The 16,785-nt window shown below is 42.5% G+C and overlaps 1 protein-coding gene across 7 annotated transcripts in view; it reads left to right on the forward strand.

Moving 5' to 3' along the window:
- The window catches only part of ptprub (protein tyrosine phosphatase receptor type Ub), an 818,938-nt gene that overhangs the window by 621,512 nt on the left and 180,641 nt on the right, over positions 1-16,785 (forward strand). The window lies entirely within an intron of this gene.

A 16,785-nucleotide genomic window follows, 5' to 3' on the forward strand; every position in this document is an offset into this window, starting at 1 on the left:
TGTGGAAAGGATATACCTGGCCAATTTTCCACATTGCCATGTAGATGCCAGTGTTGTAGTAGTACTGGAACAGCTTGTCTAAGGGCATGGCTAGTTCTGGAGCACAAGCCTTCAGCACTATTGCTAGATTGTTGTCATGGCCCATTGCTTTGGCAGTATCCAGTGCCTTCAGCCATGCCTTGATATCATGTGGAGTGAAGTAAATTGGCTGAAGACTGGTTTCTGGGATGCTGGGGACCTCAGGAGGAGACCAAGAGGGAACACCCAGTTGGCATCTCTGGCTGAAGATGGTTGCAAATGCTTCAGCCTTGTATTTTACACTATTGATGCTGGGCTCCTGCACCATTGCATATGGGGTAATTTGTGGAGCCTCCTCCTCCCATTTGTTGTTTAATTGTCTACCACCATTCATGACTAGATGTGGCTGGACTGCAGAGCTTACATCTGATCTGTTGGCTGTGGGATCTCTTAGCTGTGTCTATCACCTGCTGCTTCTGCTGTTTGGCATGCAAGTAATCATGTGCTGTAGCTTCACCAGGTTGACACCTCATTTTTAGGTATGCTTGGTGCTGCTCCTGGCACACCCTCTTGCACTCTTCATTGAACTGGGGTTGATAACCCCAGTTTGATGATAATGGTAAAGTGGGGCATATACCGGGCCCTGTGGTTACAGATTGTGATTGAATATAATTCTGCTGCAGCTGCTGAAGGCCCAGAACACCTCATGTATACCCAGTTCTGAGTTGCTAGATCTGTTCGAAATCTATCCCACTTAGCATGGTGGTAGTGCATCAAAACACAATGGAGGGTATCTTCAATGTGAGGATGGGTCACCTCAAGGACTGTGCAGTGGTCACTCCTTCAAATACCTTCATGGACAGATGCATTTGAGACAGGTACCTTCATGGACAGATGCATTTGAGACAGGTAGATTGGTGAGGATGAGGTCAAGTACGTTTTTTTCCTCTTGTTAGTTCCCTCACCACCTGCCGAAGACCAAGTCTAGCAGCTAAGTCATACGAGCATGCAAATATATGAGATAGGAGCAGAAGAAGCCATTTGGCCCCTCGAGCCTGCTCCACCATTCATTAAGGTTATGGCTAATTTATCTGTGTTTTGAATTTCACATTCCCATCTACCCCCAATAACCTTTGATTCCCTTGCATAACAAGAATCTATTTACCTCCACCTTAAAAATATTCAAAGACCCTGCCCACACCGCCTTCTGAGGCAGAGGTCCAAAGTCGCACATCCCTCTGAGAGAAAAAAATTCTCCTCATCTGTCCTAAAAGGGCAACCCCTAATTTTAAAACAGTGACCCCTAGTTCTGGACTCATCCACAAGAGGAAACATCCTTTCCATGTCCACCTTGTCAATACCATTCAGGATCTAATATACTGCAATCAAGTCATCCCTCACTCTTCTATACTCCAGAGGAAACAAACCCAGTCTGTCTGACCTTTCCTCATAAGACAACCCACTCATTTCAGATATCAATCTAGTGAACCTCCTCTAAACCAGTTCCAATGCATTTACTTACATCCTTAAATAAGGAGACCAAAACTGTATACAATATTTGAGATGAGATCTCACCAATGCCCTGTATAACTGAAGCATAACATCTTTACTTCTTTAAAAACAAAAAATCTGCGGATGCTGGAAATCCAAAACCAAAACAAAAACAGAATTACCTGGAAAAACTCAGCAGGTCTGGCAGCATCGGCGGAGAAGAAAAGAGTTGACGTTTCGAGTCCTCATGACCCTTCGACAGAGCTTGAGTTCGAGTCCAAGAAAGAGTTGAAATATAAGCTGGTTTAAGGTGTGTGTGTGGGGGGTGGAGAGAGAGAGAGACAAGTGGAGTGGCCTACCATCCATTCTTAATTAGCACATTCGTTTAGATAATATCACCAACTTTAACTTTAACACCATGTGTTCTTTTGTTCTATTGTTGTTGACATCTTTTGATGATCTGCTTCTATCACTGCTTGTTTGTCTCTACAATCACACCCCCACTCCACTTCTCTCTCTCTCTCTGTCCCTCACACACACACCTTAAACCAGCTTATATTTCAACTCTTTTTTGGACTCGAACTCAAGTTCTGTCGAAGGGTCATGAGGACTCGAAATGTCAACTCTTTTCTTCTCCGCCGATGCTGCCAGACCTGCTGAGTTTTTCCAGGTAATTCTGTTTTTGTTTTGATCTTTACTTCTATGTTCACTTCTTCTCATAATAAAGGATAGCATTCCATTAGTCCTCTCAATTACTTGCTGTACTTGCATACTAACTTTTTGTGACTCATGCATGTTAAGACACAGCAGCTGGTAAAGGCTGAGTTATTTAAAATCCCAGAGGAAAACTTTAAACAACTATCATAACCTATATTTTCAATTGGTATGTTTGAGATGCAGCTCTGAATTCAGAAATGAAACCCACCAAGCCTCAAGAGATTCTTAAATAAATTAAATTAAACATTTATTAATTCAAAAACAAATTTAAACACATATACATGCCTACAAATTACTACCATAATAACTATTAAACAAATCCCCAAATTAATCACTCCCAGGTAATCTTCCCCAAAGCAACAGTAACCCATAGACTTAAACAGACACCAGGCAAAGCACATTTTACCTTATGAATTCAAAATGAGGTCCCTTTCAATTTGTTCCTTTGCAGACTGTGGTAGGGCCTACAGGTTGCTTAGATATTACATGCCTCTAGACTCACACACAAAACTCTGTTCTGTATATACCTAGCCTTCCCTTTGAATGTAAATTCCCATTGTATCACCAGGCCCTTTGAACTCCACCTCTTCTAACAATAAAAGCCCTTTCATTCTTTACCAATTTTATTAGGAATATAAACATATTAATTGGTGTCTCCTAGCTGTGTGCAAGATTTGACCCCCAGTCTTTGAATGGTTTATTCAACAAAATGCAAATGTACTCTTTACCTTAACTTCCTTACTGTTTAACATCTCAAAACTACTATACATAAAAGCACCCAGACCAGCTGGCTTTAAGCCAATTAAGACACACACACACTCACACCCACAGACAGACCCTACTACAAGTCCAATTTAAAATAATTTCCAATAACATTATATACATTAATATCTTCATGACAATGCACAATGAAAACCTAGATCCCTCTGCATCTCAGAATTCTGCAGCCGTTCTCCATTTAAGTAATACACTGCTTTTTTATTCTTCCTGCCGACATGAACGACTTCACATTTTCCCACATTATATTCCATCTGCCAGATTTTTGCCCACTCATTCAACCCATTTATATCAGTCTGCAACCTCCTTATGTCCTCTTCACAACATACTTTCCCACCTATCTTTGTATCATCTGCAAATTTAACTATCATGCCTTCACTCCCCTCATCTAAGTCATTGATATAAATTCTAATAAGCTGAGGCCCCAACACAGACCCCTGCAGATCTCCACTCATCACATCCTGCCAATCAGAAAAAGACCCATTTATGTAAAGTCTGTTTTTTGCCAGCCAGCCAACCTTCTGTCCAGGCTAATGCATTACCTCCTACACCATGAACTTTTATTTTCCACAACAACCTTTGAAGTGGAGCCTTATCAAATGCCTTTTGGAAATCCAAGTACAGCATGTCTATAAGCTCCCCTTTGTCCATAACACATGTTACTCCTTCAAAGAGCTCCAATAAATTCGTTAAACATGATTACCCTTTCACAAAACCATACTGATTCTTCCTGATTATCTTGAGTTTCTCTAAGTGCCCAGCTATACCTTCTTAATGATTAATTCCAACACCTTCCCTATGACAGAGGTCAAGCTAACTGGCCTAGAGTTTTCTGCCTCCCTCCCTTCTTGAATAGAGGAGTTATGTTTGCTACTTTCCAGTCTGATGGAACCTTTCAAGAATCTAGGGAATTTTGGAAAATTAACACCAACACATCTACTACTCCTTTTAAGACCATAGGGTGAAGTCCATCTGGACCCAGAGACTTGTCAGCCCGCAGCTCCATCAGTTTCCTACGTACTGCTTCCCTAGTGATTGTAATTTCACCAAGTTCCTCTCTCACCTCCACCTCCTGATTTACAGCTATTACTGGAATGTTTTTTTTGTATCCTCTAGAGTGAAGTCAGAAGCAAAATATTTGTTCATTTCATCCTTCATTTCCATGTTATCTAATACTCTAATTTTTTACTCATCATTAACCTTTTAGTCATTCTCTGCCGTTCTTGAAATTCAGACCAATCATTTGACTTGCCACTCATCTTTATGCATTTTCCTTAAGTTTGATGCTTCCCTTAACTTCCTAGGTTAACCACGGATGATGGGCCCTCCCTTTAGACTTTTTCTTTATGGTAGGAATATATACTTATGCTGAGTATTCTGAAATATCCCCTTAAATGTCTGCCACTGTTTCTCAATTGACCTATTCCCTAGCCTAGTGTCCTTCTTCACTTCAGCTAGCTCAGTTTTCATGCCCACATAGTTGCCCTTATTTACGTTTAAAATACCCACTCTTCTCCCTTTCAAACTGGGTATAAAATTTAATCATATTTTGGTTGCTGCTACTTAGGGTTGCCTTCACTCAGATCATTAATTAATCCTGTCGCAATACATAATACCAAGTCTAATATAACCTGCTCTCTGGTTGGTTCCAGAGCGTGCTTCTCTAACAAATTATTTTGAAAATATTCTATGAACTCCACATCCAGGCTATTACTGCCAATCTGATTTTTCTAGTTTATAAATAGATTAAATTCACCCATGATTATTGCCGTCCCTTTATCACAAGCACCCAATATTTCTTCTGGTATACTTTTTCCTAAATTGTGATTAATGTTTGGGGGCCTGTAGACCATTCCCGCTAGTGATTGCAAAATAGCACCTGTCCTGCCATCGTTACTTATGTTATTTAGTTAACTGAATTTAATTACTCACTTAATTAACTTAGAATAATTCCTATGTATACCACACATCTTTCCCCCATGCACCAAATTTGCACATGAACCTAATTGGCTTCTCTCTGTCTCCATCTCATTCCTGCTTATTCGCCTGTCTCCTCATGTACCCCTTACTGATCATGTGGCTTGAAAAGCCTGTCTGTTTTATAGGCCACCTGATAAGTCACTAACTAGTTTAGCTTCCTGCTGCAGTAATTAACACCACTTGAACCAACTGCTTTCAGATGATTGCCAGATAACTGCCACTTCAGACAGTTCTCTATTTAACAAGCTAACCTAACTTACTTGAAGGTTAGTACTATGTCAGATCTTGATTCTTAATCTATAGTTAAAACCTGAATTTACCAGAACTTACCATGTGAACCTAATTTGTTACTCATTCAATCTCTGCCTCACTTTGAAGTAGTCGCCTGTTTCCTTGTGTGCCCTTTACCGATCTTTGGGCTTGGCCAGTTCAGTCAGCAGTGGTACTTCTGAGCCACTCTTCGTGAGGACAGTTCGTCCAATTGGTGTTCAACATAGAGGAGTACTGATTCGTTAGCTCAGGTTGAGGAGGCCACTAGGTGGTAATCAGCAGGAAGTTTCCTTGCCCGTATTTGAATTGAGGATTTATACCACTGAATAACAAAGGACTGTATAACAATGTTGAGGACTGATAATCACTGTGCTGCCGCCTCTAGTGGGCCTGTCCTGTTGGTGGGACAGGACATACCTAGGGATGGTGATGGTGGTTTCTGGGACATTGTCAGTAAGGTATAATTCAGCTCTCCCAATTTTGGCTCAAGCCCCCAGCTGTTAGTAAGGAGGACTTTTCCGGGTTGACATAGCTGGATTGGCCATTGTTGCTTCCAGTTTCGAGGTTTGATGCCGCGTGGTACAACCACATTAATTTCTTCTTGTTGGTTTTGTAGCAGTTTGACACAACTGAATGGCTTGCTAGGCTATTTCACAGTCAACCACATTGCTGTGGTTCTGGAGTCACATGTAGGCCAGACAAGGTAGGGTGGCAGATTTCGACAACAATAGTTTTGTGGTCACCATTAGACTAGGCTTTAATTCCAGTTTTATTAATTAAATGGGATTTGAACCCATGTCTCCAGAGCCTGGGCCTCCGGATTAATCCAATGACATTATCACTACACCATCACCTCTCCTCTGCTGGTTAAGATTGTGAAAGGTTTTGATAAGGTAGATGTAAAGAAGTTATTTCAATCATGGGGGAGACTATAACTAAGGGCCATAAATAAAATAGTTACAAATAAATTGAATAGCGAATTCAGGAGAAGCTTCTTACCCAGCGAGCATATGGGATATTCCACATGGAGTAGTTGAAGATAAATAGCTTAGAAACATTTAAGGGGAACCTAGGTAAACACATCAGGGAATAAGGAATAGAAGGTTATGGTGACAGGGTGTCATGAAAATATAATAATTTTCATAATATTATTGTGATTTATTGTAAAGGTGGGTTAATAGTGGGGTTTGGATTAGCTTCTCTGTGTGTAAGTGTGTTTCTGTAGGTTTTAATTGAATTGCAGACAGCTAGTCTGGAGCTTTTGAGTTATCAAAAGGGAAGCTAGGTTTGAAATGCTTAATACGTAAACATTGTTGAAGTTTTAGGATGTGAAGTGTGAGGAACATATGCATTTTTAGATAAACCAAAGTAGTTTGAATTCAAAAAGATGATGGGATGTTACAGCTAGCCATAAGAAGTTAAGCCAAAGATTACCAATAAAATGAGTACTAGGAAAGATTTATTTTATGAAAAAGTAAAGTTGCAAAGACATATTGGGACAATGGAATTTACATTAAAAGTTGAGAAACAAGAATAAAGGAGATGTGACTATGTATAAGGAGAAGGCATTCTAAGATCTAACAAGTGTGAAGTGCCTCCAGTCTCTAGGTATCAAGTTGCTATCTACAGGAACCGAAGCTAAGAAAACTCATTGTGAATATCCCCATCTAGGATATTGTGTGCTTTGTCTGGGTCTGTTGAAATCTATCTTGTTTTAACAGAGATATAACTGGGAGTTAGATTAATTAGGGGAGTTTGGAGTTATTATAGTGATTTGTAGACCTATGTATGCGCTTAAACTCTTTTCTTCTATTAAAAATGTTAAATTTAGTTTTGCAAAAAAAGAACCCTAAGACTTGGTGAACGTATTACTACTGAATTCAAAGCATGCATCTTAAAATAAAAATATAAATTGCAAAAACAGTTGTGGCAGCTGTTTCAAGTTTCCCTTTGGGATTTGAGCAGCTCAACATTTACCATCCACTGTGCCATAATAGGGGTTAAATGAAGAGAGATGGGAGATTGACATATTGGGCGGAATAGCCTGGTCTGTGCTGTACATTGTGTAATTTTTTGTCTCATCCTTGCTGTTGAAATTTAAACTTTTAAAGAAAGTTCAATGCCTTTATGGGGATTTGATCAAATGTGTGGAAATGTTTAATTAATTATCATAATTAGCAATAGTAACAGGTGTCTGACTTAACAAATGAGCAATATTGAATTGGTCATTTAGTTGGTAATAGCTTTTTGTCAAAGTTAGTACTACCTCTTTTACTTTAATAGTTAATGGATGTTGTTATCAATTAAGAGGTAATATCTGCCCCCTTCTTAAAGGGCCATTAGTCATAAACTATAAGACAAGCAAAAATTAAAAGGAACTTAACAAATCAAATCAAATTTGATTCTGGTTGTTGAATCATTTCAAGTTCCACCCAACTCCTATCTCCCGCACTCCCTGATACCCCCTTGACATGGAAGGCCTTAAGGTGAACATCACATGCTCCCTTTCCAGGGACATTCTGATACGAATGTAACTGCAGACGTGAAGCAGGCATTCAGGTCGATTGACTTCTCTCGACGCCCACTACCTGGGTCTGTTAATGCTGTACATTAGTTCTACTTCTGAATGCTGTTTTTTGTTGCGGCAGCAACCAGGATGTCATTGAAAGGGGCTCCAATATCTGTTTAAAAGCATAATACTGCCGGTGCTGGAAACCTGAAATAAAAACAGAAAATGCTGAGAAAACTTAGCAGGTCTGATGGCATCTGTGAAGAGAAGCAGAGTTAACGTTTCAAGCCCAATATGACTCTTCTTCTTCGGAATGGAGTTTTCTTCATTTCTTTCTCCACAGATGCTGTCAGACCTGCTGAGTTTTGCCAGCGTTTTCTGTTTTTATTTCCAATATCTGCTTACAAGGCAATCCTATGATTTAAAAGCCAGTTATACTTTTGTGTTATTCTGAAACAGACATTTCAAAACAAAAATAAATAACCTGATAGTAATTTCTCTGCTGAATAGAGTCCAGCTTCCTGGTCCCACTCCAAGATCTGTCAGTATTTTAATTATCTGTGTTGTTTTGAAGCAAATTCATAGATACTTTGTGACAATACTAATGATAAGGAAACATTTTTTAAATGTAATTTTTAATTTGCAACTTTGAAAATTCTGTTTTTTTTTCAATTTTCCCTCTTATCATCACTGGTGATTTCTAATGTGCTTAAATATAGTTGTGTTCAACAGGACCAGCAGAAAACAAGAGGATTTAAATTTGTTCTTAGGAAATTGGTAATGCTGGCAGGCCCATGCTATGCGCTCTGAGTGATAATGGGCATTCTCCTTGAACTGCTGCAGTCCTTCTGCAAATACCACTTGCATAGAGATGTTAGGAAGGGAATTCCAGGATACTGGCCCTGTGACGACGGAGAAGTAGTGTCTGTATTCAAGTCTCAGAAATTTGGTTGACTCATAAAAGTCTGCTCGACTATCTGAGCACCCGACCATCTTTCAGACCAGACTTGATTACCTCCTGACCACCCAACTACCATTCGACCACACAGTTAACCCACCCAACTACCTCCCCAACCAAACCCACTACCCACCCACCACACAGACCTCCCCCATTCACTCCCCCGCTTGAGACCTTTAAAAATGAATACAGCAACTATTGTGAAAAGGGGACAAATCTGCTTCTTCCCCCAACTCTCCTACACTTGCTGGTCTAACCCTGGAGATGCCGTGCTGATCTGTTTCTGCTTCAGCTGGGAACAGAAGACTCGGCTGAAAATGAGTAGTATCGTCGTGTTGGAGAAAACCTCGTGAGCAGCGGCAGTTTGCCCAGCAGGAAGATTTGGGCCAATGAGTCCTACTCTCCTGCTTTGCCATAGCTTGGTGCTGTGAAAGATAGAGCAGTTGGATTCATTTTAGATTGCTGTAGCAAAGGCCCAACCCAAAGACGTAAGGTGAGCTTATTAAGGTCCTCAAGAGGTGCATGCTCCCCCTCTGTCACGTGCACACACACACACACACACATACACACACACGTACTCACCCACCCTCACTCACTCACCCACCGATCATCCCTCACTCTCCACCCACACTCACCCAGACATACTCACTCACTCACCCAGACATACTCACTCACTCACCCAGACATCCTCACTCACTCACCCGGACATCCTCACTCATCCAGACATCCTCACTCACTCACCCAGACGTTTTCACTCGCTCACTCACCCAGACACCCTCGCTCGCTCACACACCCAGACGCCCTCGCTCGCTCACACACCCAGACGCCCTCGCTCGCTCGCTCATTCACCCAGACGCCCTCGCTCGCTCACTCACCCAGACGCCCTCGCTCGCTCACTCACCCAGACGCCCTCGCTCGCTCACTCACCCAGACGCCCTCGCTCGCTCACTCACCCAGACGCCCTCGCTCGCTCACTCACCCAGACGCCCTCGCTCGCTCACTCACCCAGACGCCCTCGCTCGCTCACTCACCCAGACGCCCTCGCTCGCTCACTCACCCAGACGCCCTCGCTCGCTCACTCACCCAGACGCCCTCGCTCGCTCACTCAAACAATCAATCACAAAATCGGCTTGGAGGTGAGGTGCGATGATAGCTGGAGCAAAGCCTGAGGCCTAATGTTAATGGCCACCCAGGGGATAACGCAGGGTGAGCCAGGGGAGAGCCAGATGAAAGCAGCCAGTCTAGAGCACAGCAGACGGGGGAAAGTGGCCGCAGCCGGGCCAGAGTACCGGCAACCATGGGAAAGCATGGTGAACGTGTGCTCCAGAGGCATTCTTGCTCTTTCTAGCTTCAAATACTCACAGTTGCCTGTGTTCATTGCTCCTCACTATTGAGCCTATCAGCAGCAGACGTAGGAGAAAAGCAGTCAGCGATTGGAAGAGCAAGCCCCCGAAGAAATCTTCAAACTCACTGAGCTGCCTTACTTGCATTTTCAACTATCGATCCAGGGTCCAGTGCGGGCCATGGGTTGAACAAGCCTGGTATAAAATGTTCCCTCTCCTTGGGTACTGTACCCTTCACTTTCAAAGTTGCGATCATAATCCCTCTCATAAAGCCACCTTTGCCCTTGAAAACCCTCACCCCACTTCCTTCCACAAAGCTACTGAACATTACTGCCTCCCAAACCTGTGTAGGTTTCCACCCTGCTTAGCATTGAAATGACTCCAAACAAATGACAATTTCTATGACAGTGACTGTGGTGTATTATCCCTCCTAAATCTCTGCAAACTTTCAAGTAGTCAACCATACCATCTCCTGTAATGCCACTCTACCAGAGACGAACACAAAATTTAGGTTGATACTCCAATGCAGCACAGAGGGAGCGCTGCACTGACTAAAGCCACAGTCTTCAACTCTAATCACAAACTCCTCACCACCAACACCATCCTGCTCACTGACCACTTTCTCTGATTAAGTTACATTGTTTGCAACCTCAGTGTCCAATTAGACCTTGAACAGAGATTCCAAGTCTTATTTCCTCTCCATTACAAATACCGCCCACATCCATGTTCCTAATATTGCCAAACTCTGCTCCCACCTGTAGCCATCTGCTGAAACCCTTATCCATGAGCTTATCACCTCCAGTTTCAACTGTCACACTCTGGCCTTTGTCTGCTTCTCGTCTTCCACTCCTGCCCTATCCTCACCAATTTTCCTTGGTTCCTGATTCTCCAGTACCTCAAATTTAGAATTTGCATCCCATGTTTAAATCTCCTGTTCGCCTTACTGCTATAAACCTCTATTATCTTCTCTAACCTTACAACCTCCACCTTAAACTCTCCATTCCTTCATTCCTGTCTTGGGTGAATCCCTCCTCTTTTTGCCCCTTTATTAGTGGCAGTCCCTTCATCCACCCAAGCCCTGTGCTGGGGAATTCCTTCTTTTAAACCCCTGTACATTTCCTCTCCTTTTTAAGACCCTTCTTAAAATTTGGCCATTTCTCCTATTATCTCTTCCTCTGGCTCACCAACCATTTATCCTTAAGCTTCTGTAAAACCCCGTTGGATATTTTTCATATTAAAGATGCTGTACTGCTTTGGGTATGTGGGAAATGAACTGAGGAAATGAGTCCCTCTGCCCCTCCTCTGCTCACTGTTCTAAAAAGAAAACTGGAATTTTGCTAGAAATACTGATCATAGAAAATGTTCCCATGAAATTTTGGATGTTGCTAACATCCACAATTCTCCCCCTCTGCCACTTCTTGTCTAAAATTGTAACAATTTAAACACAATCAAGTATCAGCAAAGCTATGAGCAAGGTTACTTGCTGATTATTCTGGATTCCTCTGTATGCTTTCACGGAAGCCTTAGTTTGAGGTTAAGGTTGTATTTTAAATAATTCACTAAATTAGTCCTTCCTCAGCCCACTTTCAAAGTTAGAAAAGTTCCAGAATTAGGTTTGGAGCCAAAATTAGCAGACAGATTTGCCTCAATCAATTCTTCTAAAAGAGCTAACTATGCACAAATTTCTACTTGAGTTTCAGAACTTCTTGATTCAATAAATTAGGGCTATTTAATCCTTTCATTTCTACAACATCATTGAAAACTCTTAGAGATATACTGTCACTTGCTTGTCCTGCTGTCTACCCTTAGGTAGTTCCTTAGATAATATCAACACCCCTTTGTCCTTTTGTCTATGACGTCTTTGGCAATCTCTTCTTTGCCTCCACCTATCACTGGCCCTCTATCCAGCTCTACCTGTCCCAGCCCCCTCTACCAGCTTATATTTCACCACATTTCTATATTTCTTTAGTTCTGATGAAGAGTCATACGTACTCGAAACGTTAACTGTGTCCCTCTCTGCAGATGCTGTCAGACCTGCTGTGTTTTTCCAGCTATTTTTGTTCTTGTTTGAGATATACCACTGTTGGTCTGAACACCAATTTAAGGATCATCCTTTGAGAAATCTGCTTAGTTTGACACCAAAGGCCGTTATTGGATGACTTTCAAGTTTGATTCTTATTCATTTTTTTTTATTCTTTGATGGTATGTGGGCATCATTGGCAAGACCAGCATTTGTTGCCTGTCCCTAATTGAGTGGTCCTTGAACTGAGTGGCTTATTAGGCCATTTCAGAGGGCAGCTAAGGGTCAACCACATTTCTGTGGGTCTGGAGTCGCACATAGGCCAGACCAGGTAAGGATGGCAGATTTCCTTAGTGAACTAGATGGGTTTTTATAACAATCATGGCACCATTACTGAGACAAGCGATCAGAATGGCCGTTGTTGGTATTTGAGTTCAGTAAGTTATACGCTATTCTCTTTTTTTCACGTATTGCGAGTTCTTTTCGCTTCATTTTCTCTTTCACAAGGAAAGGCAGGATATTACAGGCATGGCACCTGTTCACGAATAATGTCAATGTTCCTCTGTAATCAGGTGGTGCTCAGTGTGCTTCAGTGGAGTAGAGCTAATTGATTTCTGCTTGCTTTTCAAATGGAATGCTCCTCTTGCCTGTAGCGGGCAAATATCTGCATGGAACTGTTTGGTTTCTAGATGTACTGACTGCAGCAATCAAGACTCCATCATTTCAGTGTCTATTTCTGCACCTATCACTACCCAGTGGTGCATGTGGTAGGGATAGGAAAGTGGGACTGCTATTCACTGCATAATGCTGTGTCTAGCGGATTCACTGAGAACTGGGTACATTTAGCCTTCGAAGGTGAGACTTAAATGCCAATTAGTTCTGGAATTTAAACTTGGTTGGGTAGTAATTGAACCTCATTGTGTCTGTTTTAAGGGTGCAGAATGGGTGCAGTTAAGTCCAATTTCAGGAGACCAAGGCCATGATATTCCAGCCCCACCAGCGGCGGACATCATCACAGCTGTGATAGGAAAATTTGAAGAGCGGTCAGAATAGACTTTTGGCCGGTCTCCAAATTTCCAGTCCTGCCCGTCATGATGCCCACCACTGGCCAGGCTGGAAAATCCCGCCCCAAGGTTCTGCACCTCAAGGACTTCTGAACAACATGCAACCTGAAATTGGTGGAACAGTTTTTCACACAATTCCACAAAAGAAGCATCGGTCCTCAAGGATTTGTAAATGAGAGACTCCTTCCATAATCAACCCGCATCACCCTTTGCCCTCCCCTCATTCCCCAGATACTCACTTGAGGCCTCTGATGATAAGGCAGGCATCCCAAAAATCATTGCAGAAGAGTGAGCCAGCTGGAGGCGCCAGCAGCTCGCCCAGATGATTTAGGCCCAAAGCCTAATTTTGGATCAGCTTTGGTCTCCCAGTTTGGGTACTGGTTGTGTATTGTCATCTTCACACCCATAACCAGGCACCAACAAATTTCTACTCCTCTATCTCTCAATAGTCTTACGTAAAGCTACCTGACTTCAAGAGATTGGCAGACCCAATGTTGATTATATTGAAGCCATCGAGCATTGCTCCAGCTAAGGCTTGAAGGTCAGCATCATTAATCTTTTCCTTAATGAAGTAAACACTCGGACTGAAGACCTGTTTCTTGCATGCCATTCTCGTAACATAGCAGTCATTTTTCCTCTCCCATTATAACACACCTTTTCACCTAGGGGACACTAAGGGAAACAGGCCACAAACTCCTATTTGTAATATCATTGTCAATTTGTTAGGGAGGGGAGCTGTCTGTTGTATTTTCCAGATGAAGTGGAAGGCTAGCATCTTTCACAAAGTGTAGGACTAGCCCTTGAGTAGAGTACCGAAATGGTATTGTCATGTCACAGTTTGGTTTACAGACTATCTCTTTTGACCTCTCTAAACCTACAGCTGTATGTACACACACACAACCAGAAGTAGATTCAGTAATTGTGTTCACCTTTGTTATTGGCAATTGTTGAAGTTCTGTATTTGCTGCAGCGCTCAATGAGTTTGTTTGTGCCCTACATTATTATGGCATTAGGGAATGAGTAAAGTGGGCAAAATCAGTGCTCTGTCCCTTGTGGGTGTATAGGTTAGAAACCCTCAAAACCTTTGGCTTGTAAGATTTTGGAACTGGCTGTTTGTGCATGTCTGTTTTATGTACTTTTTCATGAATACTAAAAGGTAATGCAGCAATTCAGGATTCTATAGAATTTGTTAAGTACGTTTCCACAAATTCCTACTTTAATACATGGATTAAGTACCATTGGGCAGTACCTTTTATAAGACACTCTGTGACCAATTCTTCCAAGCGCAGTCCTCAAAATAGTGATGCTGGTGAGGGATCTCGGAGACTTATGCCTATATGCACATTGACCCTTCAAGAACTGGGTTTCCCGGTAGTTTTCAACATACACCTATGATTGACTGCTCTTCAAAAGTAAATTATGTGTCCCTATTCTGGCAGGGAGGCTGCAATTGAGGCAAGTAAGGCTGAGGAACCCAACAGGCAGAAGTCCAATCTTAATGGCAGGAACTCATTAACATTTTGTAGCTCCACCTCGGACCTGGCAGCTGCTCAAATGGACAGCCTGCCAGCAGGCAGCAGGAAAAGCCAGTGACAGGAGGTTGCAGCTGGAGAACATTGAGATCGTACCTGGCAAATGGGAGGGGTGAGAGGAAGTTCCAGTTGACAATTTAAGAATTGGGGCATGTGTCATGAAAATACAATAATTTTCATAATGTTATTGTACTTTATTGTAAAGATGGCTTAATAGTGGGGTTTGGATTAGTTTCTCTGTATAAGCGTGTGTGTGTTTTAATTGAATTACAGACAGCTGGTCTGGGTGCTTTGATGTGTCAGAAGGGGAACTAGGTTTGAAACGCTAAATACGTAAACTTGGCTGAAATTTTAGAATGTGAGGTGTGAAGAGCATTTGCATTTTTAGATAAACCAGAGCCGTGAATTTCTAAGAGAATTTAAGGTGTTACACCAAGCCAACAGAGGCTAAGCCAAATAATGTGTTATTTTTCCCAAAGATTTTCCCAAATATGAGCCCTATGACAAGTTTATATTGTGGAAAAAATAAAATTGCAAAAACATATTGGGACAATGGGATTTACATTAAAAAGTGAAAAGCATGTATAAAGGAGATGAGGTTATGTGTAAGGAAAAAGGCATTCTACGATCCAACAGGTGTGAAAAGCCTCCAGCCACTATGTACCAAGCTGCTGTCTCCAGGAACCGAAACTAAGAGAATTCATTTTCAATATCACTGTCCAGATTATTGTGTGCTTTGCCTGGGTCTTTTGAAATCTATGGCCAGGATTTCCCGGTCGGCGAGTGGGGTGGGGTGGGGGGGTGTTTTGGCGGGGGGGGGGGGTGCAAGGCCCACTCTCCAACGCGTAAAATGACGCTGGATGACGTCAGCCAGAACCCCCAACGTCACCGCGCCTCATTTCAATTTTCAGGTCAGCGGGGTCTCAGCTGTGCGCCCGCCAACAAGTCAATGGCCAATTGAGGCCATTGACAAAGTAATTAAAGGGCCTGCCTATCCAACCTTAAGGTTGGTGGGCAGGCCAGGAGCCCTGGCGGGCTTAAGAAAAAGCATGAAACCTCATCCACGGACAGGATAAGGTTTCATGTAGGTTTTAAAATTTTTAATAAAATTGTCAATGAAACTGATGGACATGTTCCAACTCATGTGACAACTCATGCTTTTGAAATTTTTTCTGACAAGAGCCGATCTCCCTGAGGCAGCACTTAGCCTCAGGGAGATGAGTGCGCTCTTTCACGCGCATGCGGGCTCAGGGAATCCACCCCCCCCTCCCCCGCACAGGGAGCGCATAGTGCTTCCTTACGTATATCACGCTGGGCGGGCCTTAATTGGCCTGCCCACATAAAATGGTGGCGCACCCCCAATTGGGGGCACCGATCGGAGGCATGCCTCCATGTGCCTGACCCTCAACTTCCCTCCTGACGGAGGGGAAAGTCTAACCTATATTGTTTTACTGTTGCCTTAATAGAGGTGTAACTGGGAGCCAGATTAATTAAGGGAGCTATGAGTTATCATTGTAGTAATTTGTAGACCTATGTCTGGGCTTAAAATCATTTCTTCTATTAACAAATGTTTAATTTAGTTTTGTAGAAAGCCCTAAGACTCAGTGGACTTATTACTACTGAATTCAAAGCATGCATCTCAAAATACAAATTGCCAAAACAGTTGTGGCAGCTGTTTCAAGTTTCCCTCTGCGATTTGAGCAGCTCAGCATTTACCATCCGTTGTGCCATAACAGCAAGGGAGTGGTCGGAAATCGCAAGAGCTGTGGGGAGGTGGAGGTCAGAAAGCTGAGGGAGGGTTGGGGATCAGGGCTGGAAGAGGCCAAAAACTTTTGCGAGGTCCAGAGGGAGCACTCCAGCTCCTGAATCCTGGCCCACAAGGAGTCACTTATTTTGTGGAACTGGCAACTCCTGACTTCTTTTCAGTGCCAAATTTGCTGATCCCCAGGGAAACCATGCAGCAGCAATCACTTCAAATTGGGCTCCCAATTGCAATGTAGGAGCCCAACTTTAAGTTGGCTGTGAAGTGATGAGGAAGACAAAAGTGGTACATAAATGTGAGTTCTTTCTTTCTTTGTACAACTTGTACATATCAAGGATTTGAAA

The sequence above is a fragment of the Carcharodon carcharias genome, chromosome 19 (genome assembly GCF_017639515.1).
Source record: "Carcharodon carcharias isolate sCarCar2 chromosome 19, sCarCar2.pri, whole genome shotgun sequence".
Taxonomy (NCBI): domain Eukaryota; kingdom Metazoa; phylum Chordata; class Chondrichthyes; order Lamniformes; family Lamnidae; genus Carcharodon; species Carcharodon carcharias.